This window comes from Dermacentor variabilis, chromosome 2, assembly GCF_050947875.1.
Source record: "Dermacentor variabilis isolate Ectoservices chromosome 2, ASM5094787v1, whole genome shotgun sequence".
NCBI lineage: Eukaryota > Metazoa > Arthropoda > Arachnida > Ixodida > Ixodidae > Dermacentor > Dermacentor variabilis.
In genome coordinates, this window is record NC_134569.1 from 230,633,551 (window position 1) to 230,654,512 (window position 20,962).

The 20,962-nt window shown below is 44.7% G+C and overlaps 1 protein-coding gene and 1 pseudogene across 2 annotated transcripts in view; both read left to right on the forward strand.

Moving 5' to 3' along the window:
• LOC142571215 (uncharacterized) overlaps nucleotides 1–20,962 on the forward strand; it is a 191,510-nt gene that overhangs the window by 75,486 nt on the left and 95,062 nt on the right. The window lies entirely within an intron of this gene.
• Nucleotides 15,814–15,993, forward strand: LOC142573520 (U2 spliceosomal RNA; annotated as a pseudogene).

The window sequence follows — 20,962 nt, forward strand, 5'->3', positions numbered from 1 at the left end:
CTCAAATTTTCGCGGCGGCGAATTCTCTGCTTTCTTTTGCTCATGGCGCTGTCTGAAAACACTTTTTCTTGGCAAGCGATCATATATAGTGCGCTTGATTCTGGTTACGAAATTAATTCTCTCTATTTGACCTCTCCGAACCATTTGATACACTTACTCACTCCAAACTTTTATGCATGCTTGACACAATATTTAAGAATCATTCTCTTGTTCACTGCATTGCAAGTTTTCTTACCGGCCGTTCACAAAGTGTTTATTTTAGGAACACTTACTCTTCTGCTGTTTACGTAACATCCGGTGTGCCGCGGGGTTCCGTCCTGGGCGAATTCTTTTCTTCCTGTACATCAATGATCTACCTTCTAATAGGCACGTAAATATATGTTTATACGCGGACGACTGCGTGCTTCATCAAACTATCATTTCACCTAAAGATCATATTCTTCTTAACGATTCATTTGCTCACTTCCAGCATTGGTTCAAAACCTGTCAAATTACTATAAATTTTAAGAAAACAGCGTACATGTCATTTTGGAGGCGTATGTTTCCATCCACATTTCCTTATGCAATTAATGGTTGCACACAGCAAATATTTTCTGAGTATTAATACCTGGGACTTTATTTTACTAGTAAGATGTCCTGGTCTCATGATATCAATTATATTTGTGATAAAGCACTTAAAAAGCTAGGCTACTTACGGCGTACTCTATGCACCGCTCAAATAAAAGTCAATCACTTACATTAGTTATTGGCTCACTTTTGGAGTATGCCTGTGTGGTATGGAATCCACATAAGAAATCAGACACCGTGAAGTTGGAAATGGTACAGAAAAAGGCTATCAGGTTCATATACCGTCAATACGATAGTAACTTTTCTCCGTCTTCTAAACTTTCAGAGTTAAATCGAACTACTCTCAGCATCCGTAGCCACACAGAGTCCCTAAAGCTATTGCACTCATTAGCTCACCAAACACTTCTTCCCTTTGTACGTAAATAAATTTTGCTGAACGTTCCTAATCTAGGAGGTATCAGCATCCTAATATTATACCCTATCGGTCAGTAACTGATGCGTTTTAATATAGATTTTCCTTTACCCATTGAATATTGGAACTCGTTGCCTGTTGCCGTTCGTTCTCTTCCGTTGGTCGATTTCTTGCTTAAACATGAATGTCGCTGACGTATCCTTGGTTCATGTTTGTCTTCTGTTTGTCGTGCTGCCTACTTTGCAAATTTTTGCACGACAACGACGAAGTGTTTTTTTATACAGCGCTCTTCTTTCTAGCTGCGGTTTATTTCTGTGCAAATCTAAGTTCCTCCGCTGGTCCTCGCTCCCGGCTCGGTCGAGAAGGAAGTGGACGACCCCCGCACGTCTGCGGGCGACGGAGGCGTCAGCGGCGGCCGCCTTCAGGAAGCGGATTGGTTAGCAGAGCGACAGCGACAGCGAAGACACCCATGTTTACTCTCAGCAGTGAGGACACTTTCGATGACGACTTCCAGCTTGTGCAGAGCCGCAGAGCAAAGAGAAGGAACACCACGGCGTCCTCATCGTCATGCACGCAAACAGTAAGACGCACGCAGAGTCCGGACGCCAATACCATCATATTTGTACCCCTGCTTCCCACCGTCAACATGAAGCTGCTTAACAGGCAATCTGTGTCGATGTCACTGGAAGCCCTGTTGTCAAACGAAATACCGGACACTTGAGCTAACACTAGAAAAAAAATCTACTGGCGCTTGATGTCCAGCAAGCGCCTGCTATGACCACTCTACGCAGCGTAATGGACCTCGATGGCATTCACGTGCGCTCTTACATCCCTCTAGGATCTGACGTAGTTACCAGCGTTATCTACGACGTAGACGTCGCCATCATTATTAACGACTTGCCGATTCTTATCAAGCCAGCCAATGATGATGTCATCGTTGATGTTAAGTGGCGATTCAATTCACGCTGCGTGAAGATTGCATTCACGGGTAAATATATACCCTCGCATGTTAAGGTGGAACATTTCAGACATGCAGTGCGGCCTCATTATTGCGAAACCTTTTCAGTGCCGCAAATGCATGAAACTGGGACACGTGAGCAGCGTCTGCGAAAATCAGGCTGCATGCGCCTGCTGCGCCGAGCTCCACGCTGCAGATAAATATGGCGCGACTGTAATGAAATGCCCAAACTGCGGAGGGTCACTTGAAGCTTCATCGAAGAAATGCCCACATATAAAAAAGGAAATGGCCATCGTAAAAGAGATGGCGAGAGATCATTCATCTCATCGCGAAGCCGCCGATAAAATCAGGAAGCGACGTTCCCGTCGCCAGCGCTCCTCAAGGAAGTCTACTTCCTCTGCGACGCACATGCCACTCCCTACAACACAACCTCCTCCTCTACCACCCAGGCCAGAAACTTTGCAAAGAACCGCGAAGAACAAGGTCATTGAGTAGGACACATCTGCAGAATCTTGGCCGGCTCTACCGAAACGACGGCATTCACCAACAGATTCACAGTAAACTTTGCTGGATAACGCCCACCGTCTACTGTCGGTGATTTGAGCGACCAAGACAGGCAGGTGGCTGATATGCTGCAATCACTAATTAATGAAATGCGCATCATACTGAACAAGCTAGAAACACGAGCAGCTCGAAGTGCTCTGCAAACACTGGATACACTGAATCCAGTGCTTGCTAGCATCGTTTAAGCATAATGGCTCGACCAATAGTCCCCTTCCGCACTGAATTTAAAGGTGCGTCGATCTTTCAGGGGAATGCCAGTGGTCTAAGGACCCGTATAGCAGACTTTCGTCAATTCATTTTAACAAATCGCTTCCCCATGCTGGTCATTTGTAAACCAAATACATAAACTGCACTCAAACTGTCCCGCTACGAATCTTTCGTCGCGTCCGCGTGCGGGGCGAGCACGAAAGTAATCATCTAGATCCGCACGGACTTTACATATGACGATAACGCGGTAGAGCCTCATGACGACAACCAATATGTCTGCGTGAATGTCCAAAAGAAGGAGGTGTCATTTACTCTAACTGGAGCCTGCATATCCCCAGGGGGTCACTTTGACGGCGAACGACTTAAAAAAATATTACTAATGCAGAATGGCCCCTGGGTTTTCTCAGGTGACTTCAACGCGCATCATCAGCTATGGGGATGCACTGAAATTGACTCCAAAGGCAGGAATCTTGCTTGCTTTGCTGCCGACCATGATTTGTTCGGTGTGCATGACGGCAGCCCTACATTTCGGCGAAGCACGACCTATAGTAGCTGCTTGGACTTAACTTTGGTGTCACGCCCTTTGCCTAGAGCGTCCAATGATTTACGGACATAGAAACACCTGGAAGCGACCATATTCCAACATATATAAAGATTAGAGGAGTTTAGCAACGTTCTTCTACTGTCTTGCGTACAGTTGATTGGTCAAAGTTTAAGAAGTATATCGATGACGCCATTTCGGGACGATCTCTCACAAACTATCGAAGGTGCAATAGCAGAGGTGTTGAAAACATCCATGTGCTCGCTTACAAGGTCAGCAAGGCGAACAGACTTGGACGTGGAGCTGGAGGCTGCGTGCGGCACGATGACAGGCGGAGAGGAGGTATCGGCGGACGAAGTCCGTCTTGGATCTGAGGGCTTCACGACGCACACAAAAGAAAGTCCAGCATCGTATGGATAAATTGGATGAGAAGCGATGGAAATCTTTCTGTCAGCCGCTTGATCCCAGAAAATCGCTCTCGCACATATGGAGAACGGTTAGGGGTCTTCGCTCATCTCCGCATAGAAATTCCTGTGCTGTTCTGGCCCTCTACCAACTCCGCTCGGAACTTGAAGCGGCAGAAGAGTTCTGTGCACGGGTTGCTAGGTCCGTGGCCATCATTACTGACACATCACTGAATGACATCCCTGAGGTGCGTGTACCAGAAACGAACCTGCTTTTCTCATTCGACGAACTCGATGCTGCGTTGGCGATCTGCAGGCGTTCTTCGTCACCAGTACCTGATGGCATCGTGTATGCTGCTCTATGCCATATTGGACATGACGCACGTGAAGAGCTGCTCAACTACTACAATGAGTCTTAGCAGAACGGCGCAATTCCTAAAAAATGAAAATCGAGCCGTTGGATCCCCATTCTGAAACCTGGAAAGTCTTCATTTGAGCTCTCATTATATCGTCCGTTTGCGCTTTCGAGCTGCGTCGTCAAAGTGATGGAAAAAATTATTCTTGCTCACTTGGAATGGTACATAGAGCGATTCAACATCTATCCAGACGCCATGAAGGGCTTTCATCGAGGTCGCTCGTCCATCAACAGCGTCATTTTCATCGTAACCTGGGTCCAAAATCGAAAAAGCCTCAAGCTCCTATCAGTGGCACATTTTCTTATATAAAAGGAGCGTACGACAACTTCGCCCATGAGGCCATACTGAACTCACTTGAGACTGTTGCAGTTGCTGGCCGGATGTATCAGTGGCTTCGCGGACTATTTGACAGAGAGGTGCTTTTTCTTACAGACCGAAGACGGCCCAACTTCAGAAAATTACACCTGCCGTGGTGTGCAGTGGGGTGGAGTGTTGAGCCCTATTTTGTTCAACCTTGTCCTGCTAGTGCTAGCGGAGTACCTACCGCAGACAGTTCTTTTCTCAGTATACGCCGATGACATTTGCGTGTGGGCCTCTGCGGTGACTCGCCCTCAGGTACGAGCCTGACTTCAGCGGGCGGCAGCCATGACGGCGTCCTATCTCCAAGAACAAGGCCTGAGTGTGTCTCCTTAAAAGTGCGCATTGGTTGGCTTTACGCGCAAACAAATGTCATTGTATCCTGTTTAAATCAATGGTCACGCTGTATCTTATGTTAAGACGCATCGCTTTCTGGGTGTAATCATTGACCGCAACCTCTCGTGGAGCCCACACGGCGTCTATCTGCAGAATTTAGTTGCCATTGCACAGGTCTTCAAATTTCTCTGCGGGGAAACTGGGCTACACCAGTCCATTCTATGATACAGCAGTACAGGTACTGTTTCTAGGACTCCTACGTTACAGTCTACTAGTGTTGTCAAGTGCATGCAAGGCGAACTTTCGCTCTTTGGAGAGCATAGAAGGTCAAGCCTTACGCACTCACAGTAGCAACAATTGTCATCGCGGGAGACCATATGATCCAGACACATGTAGCGGTCGACTCTCGGAGAGCAAACATTCACCATCTATCAAGGATTCCCGACCATCATTTGGCCTCCCTACCAGCCGAGAGTCGTCAGGCGACCTTTTCAAGAATGATTAACGCTTATAAACAGTGCAGCCGTCATCTTTTAGACCGGCCGCGAAGCCTTCATCTCTACTGTGGTGCCTGCGACAGCCTCAAGTCAATTTTGCTATTCCTGGAATTACAAAAAAGTCCAATCATTCATCGCCGGCTCAAAAGCAACTTACGCTCCTATTACTGCACCAGACGTATCATGATCGCATACATATATATACCGATGGTTTGGCTTCACCTACCAGCTCAACTGCCTCATTCGTCGTTCCAGCTAAACAGGATACAGTTAGATTCAAACTGTCACACACGAGTACATCTACGTCGGCAGAACTTGCAGCTCTCCATGTCGTTATTACCTACGTTACCGAAGAGCCAACAGAGAAATGGGTCGTATTTTGTGATTCTAAAGCAGCTCTTCCCAGTATCACGTCTGCATTACATCGCAAAACTTACGACCAGATCATATCTGACATCAGGGAAGTGCATCACCATGCTCTGGAAAGAGGGCACAACATCATATTTCAATGGATTCCTGCTCACCGTGGCATTGTCGGCAACAACCTCTGACGAGGCTGCCCGGTCTGCCCACAAAGATACCCAGACACGTCGAACAACTTTGGCGAGGTCAGACGCTGCCAGGGAACTTCGCCTACTTGCACGCAAAAAGTAACAAGATCTCTAGATTTCAAGTTCCTTCAATTGCCTATTACGTAAAGTGGACCCCATGCGATGGCTACAAGTGCCATCTAGCCTTTCACGTGGCGAAACAACCTTGCTGTGCCGTTTTTGGCTGGGAGTGGCGTTCACGAACGCATACTCCTATCGTTTGTGAATGGCCAAGAGCCCGATGTGCGACTCCTGTGTGTGCGAGGAAACCATCGAACACCTATTGTGTACCTGCCCTCGCTACGATGTACAACACCTCTGTCTGCGGGCGAGTTTACACCGACTAGACTCAAGGCCAATCACCGAGTCAAAGGTACTCGGACCGTGGCCACATTTGTCACTGGCACGAAAAGCGATTTGTGCAATAGTTCAATACTTGAAGTGCACCTGCTTAAGGGACCGTTTATGGTGTCCCTGTGTATAGTGTCCCTCCCACATGCACACAGTGCTTACTCTCTCTATTTTCTCTTTCTATTCCCCTTTCCACTACCCACAGTCTAGGGTAGCGAACCGGGTGCTCTTCTGGTTGACCTCCCTGCCTTTCCTCTCCTTGCTTTCTCTCTCTCTCTTTGTATGATATACGACTGTGCAATTCCACACTCCTGCCATAACCCTAAAAGGGAGGAGCTATGTAAGAAAAATAAAATAAATAAGTATGACGTCGATTGTATGACGACTGCGGCGTTATGACGGCGGCATTACAATAGCCGGACGACAAAGCTGTAATGACGGCTATGCAATGACAATGACGGCATCACGACCCCGAACACATACCTTGTGACCGAAGCTACTTGAACTATTGCGTGGAAGTAGAAGGTGTGACGATGACAGCATGGTGAGAGTCAGATGACGAAAGTAGAATGACAATTGAACAACCACGCCGGTATCACTATGGTGGTTTGACAACGGATGAACGACGAGTGTACGCAGATGGTGACGTGGCGATGACGGCATGATGAATGTCTCATGACAAAACTGAAATGGCGGTGATGAAACGACCATGAAAGCACCAGGACTACGAACCCACATCGACTGGCAGAAGTTATTAGACAACTTGGGCGTCTGGGTCGGGGTAGAAGGATTCACGATGACGATAACAAGAGAAGGCCATGAGGCTGGAATGACCACAATGGAACGACGACGATGGCATCACGACCAGGAGCACGTACCTAGCGGCCCAAGGAGGTAGACAACTTCAGCCACTGGGTCGGCGTAAGAGGATAGATAGATCGACAGACAGACAGACAGACAGACAGACAGACAGACAGACAGACAGACAGACAGACAGACAGACAGACAGACAGACAGACAGACAGACAGACAGACAGACAGACACATAGTCACATAGATAGATAGGCACATAGACACATAGATAGATAGACACATAGACACAGATAGATAAACACATAGACACATAGATAGATCGACACATAGACACATAGATAGATAGACACATAGTCACATAGATAGATAGACACATAGACACGTAGATAGATAGACACATAGACACATAGATAGATAAACACATAGACACATAGATAGATAGACACATAGACACATAGATAGATAAACACATAGACGCATAGATAGATAGACACATAGACACATAGATAGATTGACACATAGTCACATAGATAGATAGACACATAGACACGTAGATAGATAGACACATAGACACATAGATAGATAAACACATAGACACATAGATAGATACATAGACACATAGACAGATAAATAGATAGACATATAGACAGATAAATAGATAGATAGACACATAGACAGATAAATACATAGATAGACATATAGACAGATAAATAGATAGATAGATAGATAGATAGATAGATAGATATATAGATAGATAGATAGATAGATAGATAGATAGATAGATAGATAGATAGATAGACAGATAGATAGATAGATAGATAGATAGATAGATAGATAGATAGATAGATAGATAGATAGATAGATAGATAGATAGATAGACAGATAGATAGGTGCAAATAAGTGGTAACCTCTTCTTCTGTGAATGATTTCTGTGCCGTGCTTGAATGATAACCGCTTAATTTTTTGAAGGAAACAAAGAATGTTTTTCCCACTGATATTTATCATTGACAAATTGTTTATTCCGGCGGTTCATCTCTGTTAAACTGTTAATAATGTTCACTGTGTACTATTATTCACTGTGCGCTATCTTGTCCTAACAGTGACTGTAAGTTTTTTTATGCTACTGCATAATATGTGGAACACGTGTGCACTGTTTGTGTACGGTGTGATTATTCTTAACTTTGATGGACTGTTTAAAAATTGCCGGTGGAAGATAGCATAATTCCTGTCGTTTATCTGAACTTTTTTCGATGGTGCGGACATCACTATACTCGCGGACAAATTTCTGTGGCTATGAAGGGAAAGCTATGGGCGCGTGGCTGCTGCACGTGTGCTACGGCGCCAAGTAAACCGCCAGCGTTTGACAGCGCTTTTGGTTGCTCGGAACAGACACTGAGTCGCAGCAGCTTTCACATGCGACGGTATCGCGCTGCCTAGACAAGGTAGAGAAAAGCCGAAAATAAGTAATATTTTACCTTCAGTGGTGTGTTTCGTCCTGTTTGACAATTGCTAAAAAGGTAATTAGGTTTTGTCTTCCGCAGCTTAAACTGACGTGGATGAAAACGTGGGAATCTTTTCATGAGCCCACTCACTTGCGCGCTCTTTGCCTCCGTAGACTTCTCTTCATAGCCGCAGAAAGTTGTTGGCGAGAATGGGAAGAGATATCGGAACACATGTTAAAATAATGGAGGAAATTGCCTAACTAAGATGTTAATAATTACTTTACTGCGCGCATTGAAATTTACGAATTCGAGGCCTTAAGTTTGCAGTCGTTATCACATTAAATTAAATTTCACTGCGACACCAGATTAGAGATATTATTTCACTGGGACAAAGACACGGACGTTCCAGTTACTTTAGTGCTTCCATACATAAAATAGCGTTTTGTTAAGAAATAAGCGAAACAACAGGGCATTCTTACGGATACTTTCGTGATGCATATATACAAACTGGCGTCATTCTGAAAGTTCATTACAAGTGAATACGCCATGCAAGCTCACTTGTTACAATTCGAAAATTGCAATACGTGCCGTCAGGAAATTAGTTCACAAGAAGATTACTGAATGTTTGCTAATTAGCTGACTATTTTTAAATTTTTCGTGCAAATATAGTCCGCCTCATTAACTCAGCTCAAGGACTAGAATTGTGTTATCAGCAACATGCTAGTTTTAAATATTCCGTCAAATTTAAATATGATCACCCTGTACAACTACGTCTACGCTACGCTATGTTAATTTCTGTCTTAGGTGAAAGTAGAACCTATTATGTCGTATGTTCTGTATTACCACTCCTGTATTTCGCCATCCAGAATCGATGCTCCACATCCCACGCAAAGTTTTGTCAGTGCTGGCGTTGGCTAACACTACCAGGGTTCTACTAGGAAACAAAAGTACCTAAGGAAGTGGATGGGGAAACGATGCCGCGGTAGCTGAATTGGTTCAGCATCGCATGCGTAATCCGAAGGTTGTGGGATCGTTGCCCACTGCGACAAATTGTTTCTTCATCCACTTTCATTTCTTTATATTTAGAGTTTCCTTATTTTATTTATTAAGCAGAAGTAATTTCCCCTATGTTCTCCTTGGTGTCAGTGTTTGATGGTCTCTTATATGAGTAATAATAATCGGGCCCCACCGTTAACCCTGTTTCCTTTCGTTTATTACATACCGAGGGTCTCGAATCTAGAAACATGACTGCTTTCAGGTAGCATGTGTGGATTTACTGACCGGTTGCCTTCACCCAAAATGATCACGTTCTCGTGACACCTGCGGCAGAAAGGATGTGCCACATCCGCCGCGAAGACATGTCAGTGGTGGTGCTGGCTAACACTCCCAGAGTTCAACTAGGAAACATAAATAGCGAAGAAAGGGGAAGGGGCAACGGCACCACGGTCGCTGAAATGGTACATCATTCATGCGTAATGCGAAGGTTGAGGGATCGTTCCCCTCCTGCGGCAAAGTGGTGTTTCATTCACTCTCATTTCCATTAGTTTGTCATTTCCTTATTTCATTTATTAAGCATAAGTAATTTCCCCGATGTTGTCCTTGGTGTCAGTGTTTGTTGGCTTTTTATGACACTCCTCTAATGACCCTTTAAGAAGCTGAGAGTGTCTACAACGAAACAATTCAACGTATCGCAATGTATGCAATGTCCCCACAAACACTTCAAATTCCGTCTTCACCAGCGACAGAGGAATAGGTTGTTGGAAAAGATGCTGACTGAAATTGTTAAATTGTTATAAAAAATGTCTAGTGTGAACGTGGGGGCCACTACGATATTACTTTGCTTTATGGCGGCATCAAAATGTGATAGAATAAAATAGCTAAGGATATCTTTGCTCTGCAAATGTTAAACGGTTCGCCGACATTAAAATGTGATTTAGAAGAACTTGTTGTTGGGCGAGTTGGTAGATATTAGCGAGCATTGTTTAACTGCGCGAACAAACGAACCACAAAGACAGCGAGGGACAAGGACGGGCGCAGACTTGCAACTAAAGTTTATTCCACAACGTACACATATAAGTACACACCTGACATACACCACTGCGCGTGCGCAAAAAAGGCAAGGTAAAAGAAAAGTAAAACCTTGTATAAGCGAAACGCGACCTACCTACGCTCGTCAATAAACCTCATCTCACTGTTATGTAAATAAACTGAGGTGTCACTGACACATTCTTGTCCCTTCTTTCTAATATGGTGCGCCTCGAGTAGCTCTCTGGCTCGGCTATCTCGGCAGCGGCACAAAATCTTTGCTTCCTTCATGATCGGCTTGCACGTGCATGCCAGGCAGTGGACAGGCAGGTGCCCATTCGCTTTATTCCTAATAGACAATTCATGCTCACGCAAGCGCACATTCACACACCTTCCTGTTTGACCTATGTAAACTTTGCCGCATGATAGAGGTATCTGATATACTACTCCAACACTGCAATCTACGTGGGAAATGGAGTGCTTTGTTCCGCACCCTTGGAAGTTATTTTTACTTCTTCCTATGCGCGAGCATAGCCCAGCGAGCTTGCCGGGAGCCGAGAGCGCTATCTCAACTCCATACCGTTTCGCAACCTTCTTTAAGTTGTGGGAAGTTTTGTGAACATAAGGCACAACTGTCCGTTTCTTATTTTTGCGCTCCCTTGCGTCTTCAGCAACATTGCCTTGCGTCTTTATCTTCTTAAGCACTGCCTCCACTACTGCTGAAATGACTGACTGCGGGAAACCGGCTTCTTCCAGCCTTACAATCTGCTTGTCAAAGCTTTCCTGTATTTTGTGCGTGCAGGACTTTCTTATGGCTGATATGATGCACTGGGTGGCTATTGCCCGCTTTACCGTTTTCGAATGAGCCGAATCGTAGGGCACCAGTTTCTTTTGGGATCTTGGGTTATATTTCCAGCACACATGGTCGTCACAGAAGCTTATAGCGTTGTCTAAAAACTGAATATTATTATCCTTTGTTAGTTCATGGGTGAATGTTAGACCTTTGCCAAGGCGCTGAAAAAAGTGTAGTACACCTGCGATGGCGTCGTCATATGTGTAACTGGCTTGCTTTTTTTTTAAAAGAACAAGAAAATCGTCAACATAACGGAACACGGTAACAACCAGGTCACGATCGATCCCTTCGTTTACCGCTCTGTCAAATTCCGATAAGTAAATATTGCACAAGATAGGAGCTACGCAAGATCCTATACATATACCTTGTTTCTGCACGTAATAGTCTTCTTTAAACTGGATGAAGGTAGAGTTGAGGTAAAACTCAAGCAACGCTAAAAACCTATTAACAGTCAACCCGGTAGAATTCTGAAAAGACACTTCGCCATTAACTTCAATACATTTCTGAACAGCCTGAAACAATGCAGCGTGAGGGATAGAATAAAACAAATCTTCTATGTCAATGGAAAAAGCATGGCCAATATCGTCATTCGACTCTATAAAGCTAGTAACAGCTTCCGAGTTCCTTGTTTCAAACGGGTCGTGCACTTTCAGGTGCGATAAACATTTCTGCAAAAACTTGCTTACTTCGTTCTGCCAAGTTCCTCTTTCACTCACGATAGACCGGAAAGGGATATCGTCTTTGTGCGTCTTGGCCGTAAAAAACACGATCAAGCCATCACCTTTGCTTTTGTTGACTGAAGTAGCCAGTTTGTGCAGTTCCATCTCCTTGCACATAGAAACGGCCTTCGCCTTTATCCTTGCGGCTTTCACTGGCACAGGCTTGAAGTTCTTTTTCACAGCAGCCGTCGCCTTCTCGTCGAAAAGCCCCGACGGCATTACCACAAACCCTCCTTCTTTATCCTGTTGCAGCAGTCTGAGGTCGTTCTGTCTAAAAAACCTGACGATTTCTGACGTTGGGTCCTTCCGCTTTGGCCTTTTTTCAGTCTTCTTGACTGTGTTGATTAGGCTGTCCACGCCATCCAACAAACACCTTTCTTGATCCTCTGCCTCCGCTTGCTTGGCCAGGCTCCGGTTTAGGGTCAACCATTCATGCGCTTCCAGTGAAGTTTCCATGCTACACTACACAATCATCCGAAAAGACCGACCTTCACGAGGTGGAGGAGTGGCCTTACTGATAACAAACTGTCTTCGCTTTGTCCTTCTTCGCGAGGTGAACAACGCTGAAGCCGTTTTCTGCAAAATTTCGTGCGACGGGACGTCAATCGTAACCGGTTGCGTTTATCGGAGCCCTTCCTCTGACAGTGCATGCCTTTCAGCAATTCAACAATATATGCAGCGTCATGTCCATCAATCCAGGATTATTCTTGCGGGCGACTTTAACCTTGCTGACATAGACTGGTTCACAATGCATCATACGTCAGAAGCCTCCGAAGTGCTAATAGGCTTAATGCTAAATTTTAACCTACATCAACTTGTCACTCGTCCTACCCGCGTTCAAGGCTCAACGAAAAATATCCTCGACCTCATATTTCTTAGCAACCATTTTACTACAAGCAAAGCACAAATAGACATTATTGAAGGAATATCTGATCACAGTATACCTATGTGCACATTCCAGCTTGATCATTGTATTACTACCCAGTCTACAGTAAAGCGCTTTTTTAACTTTCATAAAGCAGATGACGCCAGCATACCAACTTATCTGTCGTATGAATTCGATTCCTTTTCGGAAAAAGCATCTCAGGAATCTACTGATGTAGATGCATTGTGGCTACATTTTAAGAGCATTGTCCTGCACTGTATAACTAATTATATTCCAATGCAAAAGAAAAAACAGCACCTTAAGAATCCATGGATCACACGCGAAATCATCCATGCTAAACGGCGCGCAAATCGGCTTCGTAAGGCAAACAAGAATAACCCAAAACCATCTACAACCTTGAAGTTAAAATCTGCAGTTATGCCTTTCAAGCAGAAACTAAAAGATTCGAAACAATATTACTACAGTGTCACTCTTTCTAACTTCCTAAAAGATAACCCACAAAGATTCTGGAAACATCTGCGCAGTACCGAGCAGACAACAACCAAACTAACCGAAGAAGAAAAAAGTGCAACGGCAAACAAATATAACAATTTCTTCAAATCAGTCTTCACGGAAGACAATGGTACACTACCCCCTCTTCCACCATCCTGTACGTCAGTGCTTGATCGGTTAATAATAACGGACGCCGGAATCCACAATCTTCTCCTCAACACTGACCCTAAGAAATCAATCGGGCCTGACGAAATTCCAAACGAATTCCTAAAAAGATATGCTGAGTGGTGCAGTAGATATCTGGGACACATTTTTCGTAAATCACTAGCAACTTCTAATCTACCACATGACTGGAAAAAGGCTAAAGTAATACCGATCCACAAGAAAGGAGACAAAAATAATGTTGCCCATTTCAGACCCATATCTTTCACCAGCACTTCATGCAAAATACTAGAACAGATCATTCTAAAACACATGACAGTATTTCTAGAACGTGAAAACATCCTAACGCCTCACCAGCATGGTTTTCGATCTGGCTTATCAACCATCACTCAACTAACAGAGGTAGTTCACGACCTTGCTCTTAGCATTAATAATCGTTCTCAAATAGACATGATTTTACTTGACTTATCTAAAGCTTTTGATTGCGTGAGTCACACTAAGCTAATTGCAAAAGTGGAGCATGCCATCGGAAAGGGAGAAGTTTCTGCTTGGATAACAGCTTTTCTAACACCGCTCACAATTTGTTATGTATGACCACATGCCATCTGATGTCGTTCCTGTCACATCTGGAGTACCACAAGGCTCGGTACTCGGGCCACTGTTATTTCTGACCTTTATTAACGATATAACCAATAATATCGGGTGCAAAATCAAACTCTTCGCGGATGACTGCGTGATATATAAAGAAATTAACAGCCATAACGACCATCTCGATCTTTCTGATTCCCTTAACACGCTAGCCGACTGGTGTTCCCAGTGGCAAATGTCTATTAACGTCAATAAATCAGTGGTAATGACAACAACAAGAAAAAAGCAACCCTCTCATTTCACCTATATCGTTAATGGCACGCCTCTTTCCATGGTTGAGCAACAGAAATATTTAGGGATAACGCTGACATCAAACCTCAATTGGGAAAGACACATAACTAATATTACAACTGCTGCACTACGAAAGCTATTTTATCTAAAAAGACGCCTAAAGATTGCTCCAACGAACATTAGGCTCCTGGCCTACAAAACATTTGTGAGACCTATTTTAGAATAAGCTAATACAATTTGGTTTCCCTACACAGCAACTAACATGGCTAAACTGGAAGCTGTACAAAGAAAAGCCGCAAGGTTCATTCATAGCAAATATCGTTCCACTGACTCACCTTCACGTCTCTTAGCTTCCTCAGGCCTCAACACATTATCGACGAGAGCGAAACAAGGTCGACTAAAATTTCTGTTTCAAATGCTGCACCGTCAGTATAAAATTGATATCACCCGGTACATTTCATATTCGCAATCTAGAATAACATGGCATCAACACGAACATACCCTAACCGAGTATTCCTTTTCTAATGGACGCATTCAGGTACTCATTCTTTCCTCGAGTAATCAGAGAATGGAATCAACTTAACTCGTCATTAACAGCTACAAATTCTTTATCCCTGTTCGCTTCACAACTGGAGCTCATCACAAGAGATTATTAACGATTTCTCATGCTTGTTCCCTGTTCTCTTTATGTTAAACTAACAGTGCTTAGAAAAAAAAAATGTATACACTTGTTTGTTTCCAAATACTTCACGTTTTCGATTTGACTATGATATGCCCGGTTGTTGTTCATTTTATTCTGCTTTGTTTAGTGTTCTATTGTATAGCTTATCTACCTTATCCTTTGTATTTCGTTGAATATTGTTGCTTTTTCATTCTTTGTGTAGCTCACACATGTGTTTATGTCGGGAAAAGAAAGTGTTCACGCCCGCCTGCTAGGCTCTCGGCTGAGAGCGGCAGTATTGTGAAATAAATAAAATAAATAAATAAAAAGCGTCTCGTCATTCAAATAAGTTTGCATGGCTGGATACCGCAAAAAAGTAATGGCGAACTCTTCATTGCCACGCGTTCAACACCGTATGCACACAAATGGAAAGCGAGGTGCGACTAGTCGCGCCTTCACGATGTTGAGCTTCGGAAGATGATGAGGCACCGGGGGGTATACATACCCAGGTATTGTCATAGGCCACCCTCGAGGCACATGGATGCTTCGTATTTCTTTCCGCCTTGCCGTTATGATGGGTAGCGCGCTTACAGGACTGCCTCCACGGGAGAGCGGAAGGAAAGGGAAAGGGAACGCAAGCGCTTCGAACGCCGACACAGATAGGGTGGTGCGAGCGCAGACATGGCCGACGCGGGGGAAAGTCTAGTATCCGTTCTTATCAGATTAATATCTGATACGGGTTTTATTGGGACCTAAGATATTGAATTTATTTTTGCAAGTTGGTGGATTGCTTAAAGCCTGCTTCAACTTCGCAGCGCGTCTGCCCGGTACTGCACTATCGTCGGGATCGGTCCGCGTATAGGGAGAAGTTCTCTATCTACACGGCTCGATAGACGCACGCAATTTTTTTTGCGGGACGTAGCCATATACAGCTGCACTGTATAAACTGACACTGTGTTTTACGCACACCCCAAAGTGAATGTGACCATTATCCCACATGTTTTAGTTCACACATCAGTGTCATGAAAAGTGACCACAATATACGAGTTGCCATTAAATCTAAGTGTTTGCGTGCGGTTGTCGACGGTCACCAGCTTCAAACGCCACTTAATGTATAATGCGTGCTTCTTGTCGCAACACTTTGCTAAGGGCGAAGTTACTGAAACTTTCTGACCTCTTTTTTAAGGGTGCCGCCACATTGCGTGAGCAGTGGTGCCATATATGGGCAGTTGGCATGCCGGTTTGGGCTAACACTCCATGCTTAATGCGAGGTTGATGCTCAGCGGTAGTTTGTGGTTGTTTTCGTGCTGATGGGGTCTATTTAGTATAACGTGGCATCTTCTACCTGGGAAACGGTTCTTGCGAAACGTACTGAAGTAATTTAAGCCAGCATGGTCGGAATTTCTGCGGCGCTAAGGCGAACGGAGCACCAAGCGCGATGTGTCTGCACTCGCTTGAGCCTACAATCAGCATTGGAGATCAGTTTTGTGTTTAATACAATTTGTTTCTCTCATATGACATTATTACTGTATTCTGACTGTGCTAATAAGCTGTAGTTTAGCAGCAATCAATATTTACGAAACATATTACGATTGTAACAACGTGGGTACAGTTCTGCTACATAATAAGTGGTGCTGTTTACTTTGACAAGAGTTGAAAATCTTAACTGTAGGCACATTACGCGACTACCTCGTTTGTTTAAGGAGACTTCCTCCCACGAATAAAATAGTTTCCGTTAGTATCAACAGCATACCGTATATTGTGAATCAGACTTGTCTAGTTATCGATCGACCGGCTGCAAAGTGCGCGAACGTCCGAAGTAGGGCTAGGTGCTCGGTTATAGACCTGTTTGTTTTATATGCGCCTAGCCGAAGGATGTGCCACTACCTTGCAGAGACTTATTGAAGCGTGAGACCACCTTTAGTTTTCGGAATAGAAACAGATGAAAACCGGTATTTTTTTTGTTCGGCCTCGTTCGCCCCATCCTCTGCTACGCAATTGCCGGTCTTATGAAAAGTGTGTCCTCTTAAATACACATAGCATTTTTTTGCGCAATCACCGATGAATAATAATGCTTCACAAGGCAATAAAAAGCAATCCCTAAGCACAGCGCTTATACGTGTTAAGCTGATTTAATAACTGGTTGAGCAACGCCATCTGCTTTATACAGGAGGCTAGTGGAGACATAGAATAGTGATCTCAGGTTTAGATTACTTGAAATGCACGAAAACAACGTCGGTGGTTGACCCAGATGGTTTATAGCGATTGGCGATTAGATGTTTTGAGGTTTCATTAATCTGGTCGCGTTCCTGTTTACCATTCTTATATTTAATACCACATTTGCCATGTTCTTTGCCAGCTAAAAGCTACTTATTAACACTACCGGTCGAATCCTTGTTTTTTCTTTTCTTTTTACCTTTTCTTCTCTCTCTACTTCTATTTTTCTGTTTTCATTTATTGACTTCGACGTCCTTGGTGTCGACCTTCCCTTTCAAGGCTATTTTGTTTTTTTGAAAGTTCCGTTTATTGGTATTTTGTATCAAAAACCAGGCAAGTGTATTTTGCCTCCATTTCTACCTTTGCTTACCTACTCTACGTGCCTCTACCTGCTATGTACAACTGTACCTTGAGGCTATGATAAATAAACAAATAAATAAATAAAGATAGTTCAAGACACCCACACGCGCGGCCGCTGATGATGTACATCGCATGTTTACGCAGCCAAGACAAATTTTCTGATACTGTAGTTGCAACTGCACCGAAAGCCTACACAGTGGTTCTTCGACCTCTTTGTAATCGACGGCAACACATTAAAGCAGCGCCACGCCGCCTTCTACAGGCCAGATAGAAGGGAAGACCTGCCGCTCGCCGTTGCCTCCTCGCCCGATAAAAAGGTCCTTAAGAAGACAAGCCCACCAAAGTGAGATGCCCGCATAGTTCAAGATATCACTACCAAGAGAAAGCACTATCTTATCTGGCACATCATGCACACAATTTTTTGCAGCACAGCTGCAACTGATCACTTGATGCTTCTGTCCACATTAAATTAACAAACGCTTCCGGAAGTTGTACGTTACTTACGTGCCTCACAGTGTGAATTCCTTCCTATTCAATTAGGATGTTGCGGGTAGTTTCCAGATGTTTTCTGCCGCATACACATGCCTCATATTTTTGCAAAAATAATTGTGTTTTTTCTTCAGGCAACAATCTCGAGCCTCAAACAGTAAGGCACGTCCCTTCATGTTATCGTATATAGTTTCCTCGCTACTTTCTTTCTTTGCATTCTCGTAAATCTCCATGATGTTTTTTTTTTGTTTCCATTCTACGCCCCTATAACGCAATAGCGCTAAGGGCTCCGTGTCGCAGAAAATGTGGCGTCGGCGTCCGGCGCCAAACGTCCAGCGTCGACCGTCGACAATAATTTCGAAGTATGTATACCCATAAGCACACAGGCTCTCCATGTAGCGAGAGAACGTTACTGAATTAATTGGATTTCTCAAGAAATAATACGTCAGAAAAATCGTAAAGTGCGCCTGCGCACAGCCTACGGACATGATAGCGTCTGCCTGTAAATTGAATGTACGAGAAAACATTTCTGTTACGTGGAAACTCAAAAAACACAAACCCCTTTCCAGCTTTTTTACTATTCATAGAGTGGACATGGCCTCCGCTGGCGCACAAATCTCAAAGGCCATAAGGCGGCTAGCCCCGCTTCTTGCAACAGCTCCAGATGGCGCTCGCCTCTGCCACATCGTGGCCCACGCAAGTGGTTGCGTTTCTAGCACAAAGCTCAACTTCGCGCATAGCGTTTGCCACCAGCGTTTCCAAGTAAACATTATGGTTACATAAGCTGTAGTTCCCGGGAAGCGGGAGAAGAAGTCCGGGATCTTTGAATGCTATCACATTAGAAACTCGGAGACGCCAGCCGCTTCTCCTGGTTATTTAAGTTGAAAATGACATTCCGGAGTGGTAGGCCATGGGCAGGGGAAGGGGGGGGGGGCGCCGGGTAAAGAAGAAAGGTACGGCCTACGGCGTCAGGCCGCGAACGTGAGCGAATTGGAGCGAACGTCACAGCCGTAGCTGCATTGTCGGCCACTTGGCTGGGCCGAACGGCGCTCGTTCGCAGGATGGGACGCGTCGGGCGACGGCTTTCCAACTGCGTTCTTTACGCATTTTCTATGACGATTCCGGACAACACTCTCCAACTGTTGGCGCCGAGGTGGATAGCAGCATTTTAAATGTACGTGGCAGTCCACGCCTTATTTCTTTTAATCCAGTGGCCAAGCTTATGTAGCAACACCGCGATAGGGTTATGGGAGATTTAGTAGTGGACACCATACAAATTTCAGCCACATGTTGTTCTGTAATGTTCACCTGAATCTAAATATTCAACCATTTCTTTTTTTTTCTTTTTCACTTCGCCCTCATCGCTATGTTGCCGCTGCGATCGGTATCGAACCCACGAACTCAATTTCAGAAACGCAGCAGCGCTTCCACCGGGCTACGAATCAGTCAACAGCTTGGTACGCACGCGCAGTCACGTACTCTGATGAGACACTTTGTCGTACCTTCAGTGTATTTCTATAACAATTCGACGACACTCGGCTATGAATGACAGAGGTACCGCAGCGTGTATAAATAAGCAAATAAGACGAGAGGTGGGAAACATAGCTTTACTGTAGGGCCGTTCTCCGTATTTGAGCTGAATGAGCCGGATACTTCTCATAGATCAGTATAATACCATCGTGGATGTTACGGAGCGTTTAGTTGTCCACTTGAAGCGCTCGCAGTGTCAACGCCTCTGCTACTCCTCCTCGCCAGCACCACGCCACACTCGGCGGCCGCGGTGCAGCAGCATTCTTTTACACCGGAGGTTCAAAGAGATGAAATTTTGAAGCCGTGCACGACGCGTGGAGCCAGCAAGGAGAGCACAAAATCCCCTTTTTGTCAAACGCTCCCTTTTTAAGAGAAGCTTGCTGCTCATTTATTTCTGGACGCTTTATTTAGTAACATAGCAGATATCCATGCACGGCTGCTATTGGCTTGTAACTAACATCAATTAATCGGCGTGTTTGGATCATTGCACTTCTGCCTACTATTACGCTGTATATATGCTGACAAAGCTTATTCAACAGGGTAAAGAAAGCCAAAATATGCTTTAGAATTTCCACTGGAATCAGCTAATTCAGGAAGAAGACTATCGTCTGCTCACGTTCTTTCGGTCAGCCTGGACAGTGTCCTAGCCGTCGGGTCGCTCTAATTTCGACTTGATCTGGACACTATCTAGCCTTTATGCACGTGAAACTAAACGTCAGACCGCACGCGCGCTTGCCACAACGCGTTCACTCCTGGCACCTCCTAGTTAGATGCCTTGGCAGACTTCGCTTTACATTAAGCAATTGAAAGCGCTTCAAAATGCGTAATTTGGATGTGGCTATCTTTGGTCTGTCAAACTGGTGCCGGATAAAGCCGGTACGAACCGCGTAGCGCATGCGGCGTGCAGCATATGTGTGCGAGCGCGCACTTAAGCCCTGTCGTGCACAAAGCAATCGCTGCGCCCACCCACTACACTTGCATGTAGCTGCAGTCTGCTACGTATCGGTGATACTGCGGTCGCTGCTGGGTGCCGCGACGAGCCAACTGGCTGTGCGCGCTGGGGAGCAATGAGGGAAATTACGGCACGTAAGTGCCCTGAATTAATTCATTCTGAGGATAAATGCGTTTTGCTACGTGATAAAGATGATCACGGGGTGGTGAAAAATGGTGATCTAGCCTGCTTCTGCTACTCAGGCATGGCTAACTCATACATGACTCTAGCATTTCTGAGAAG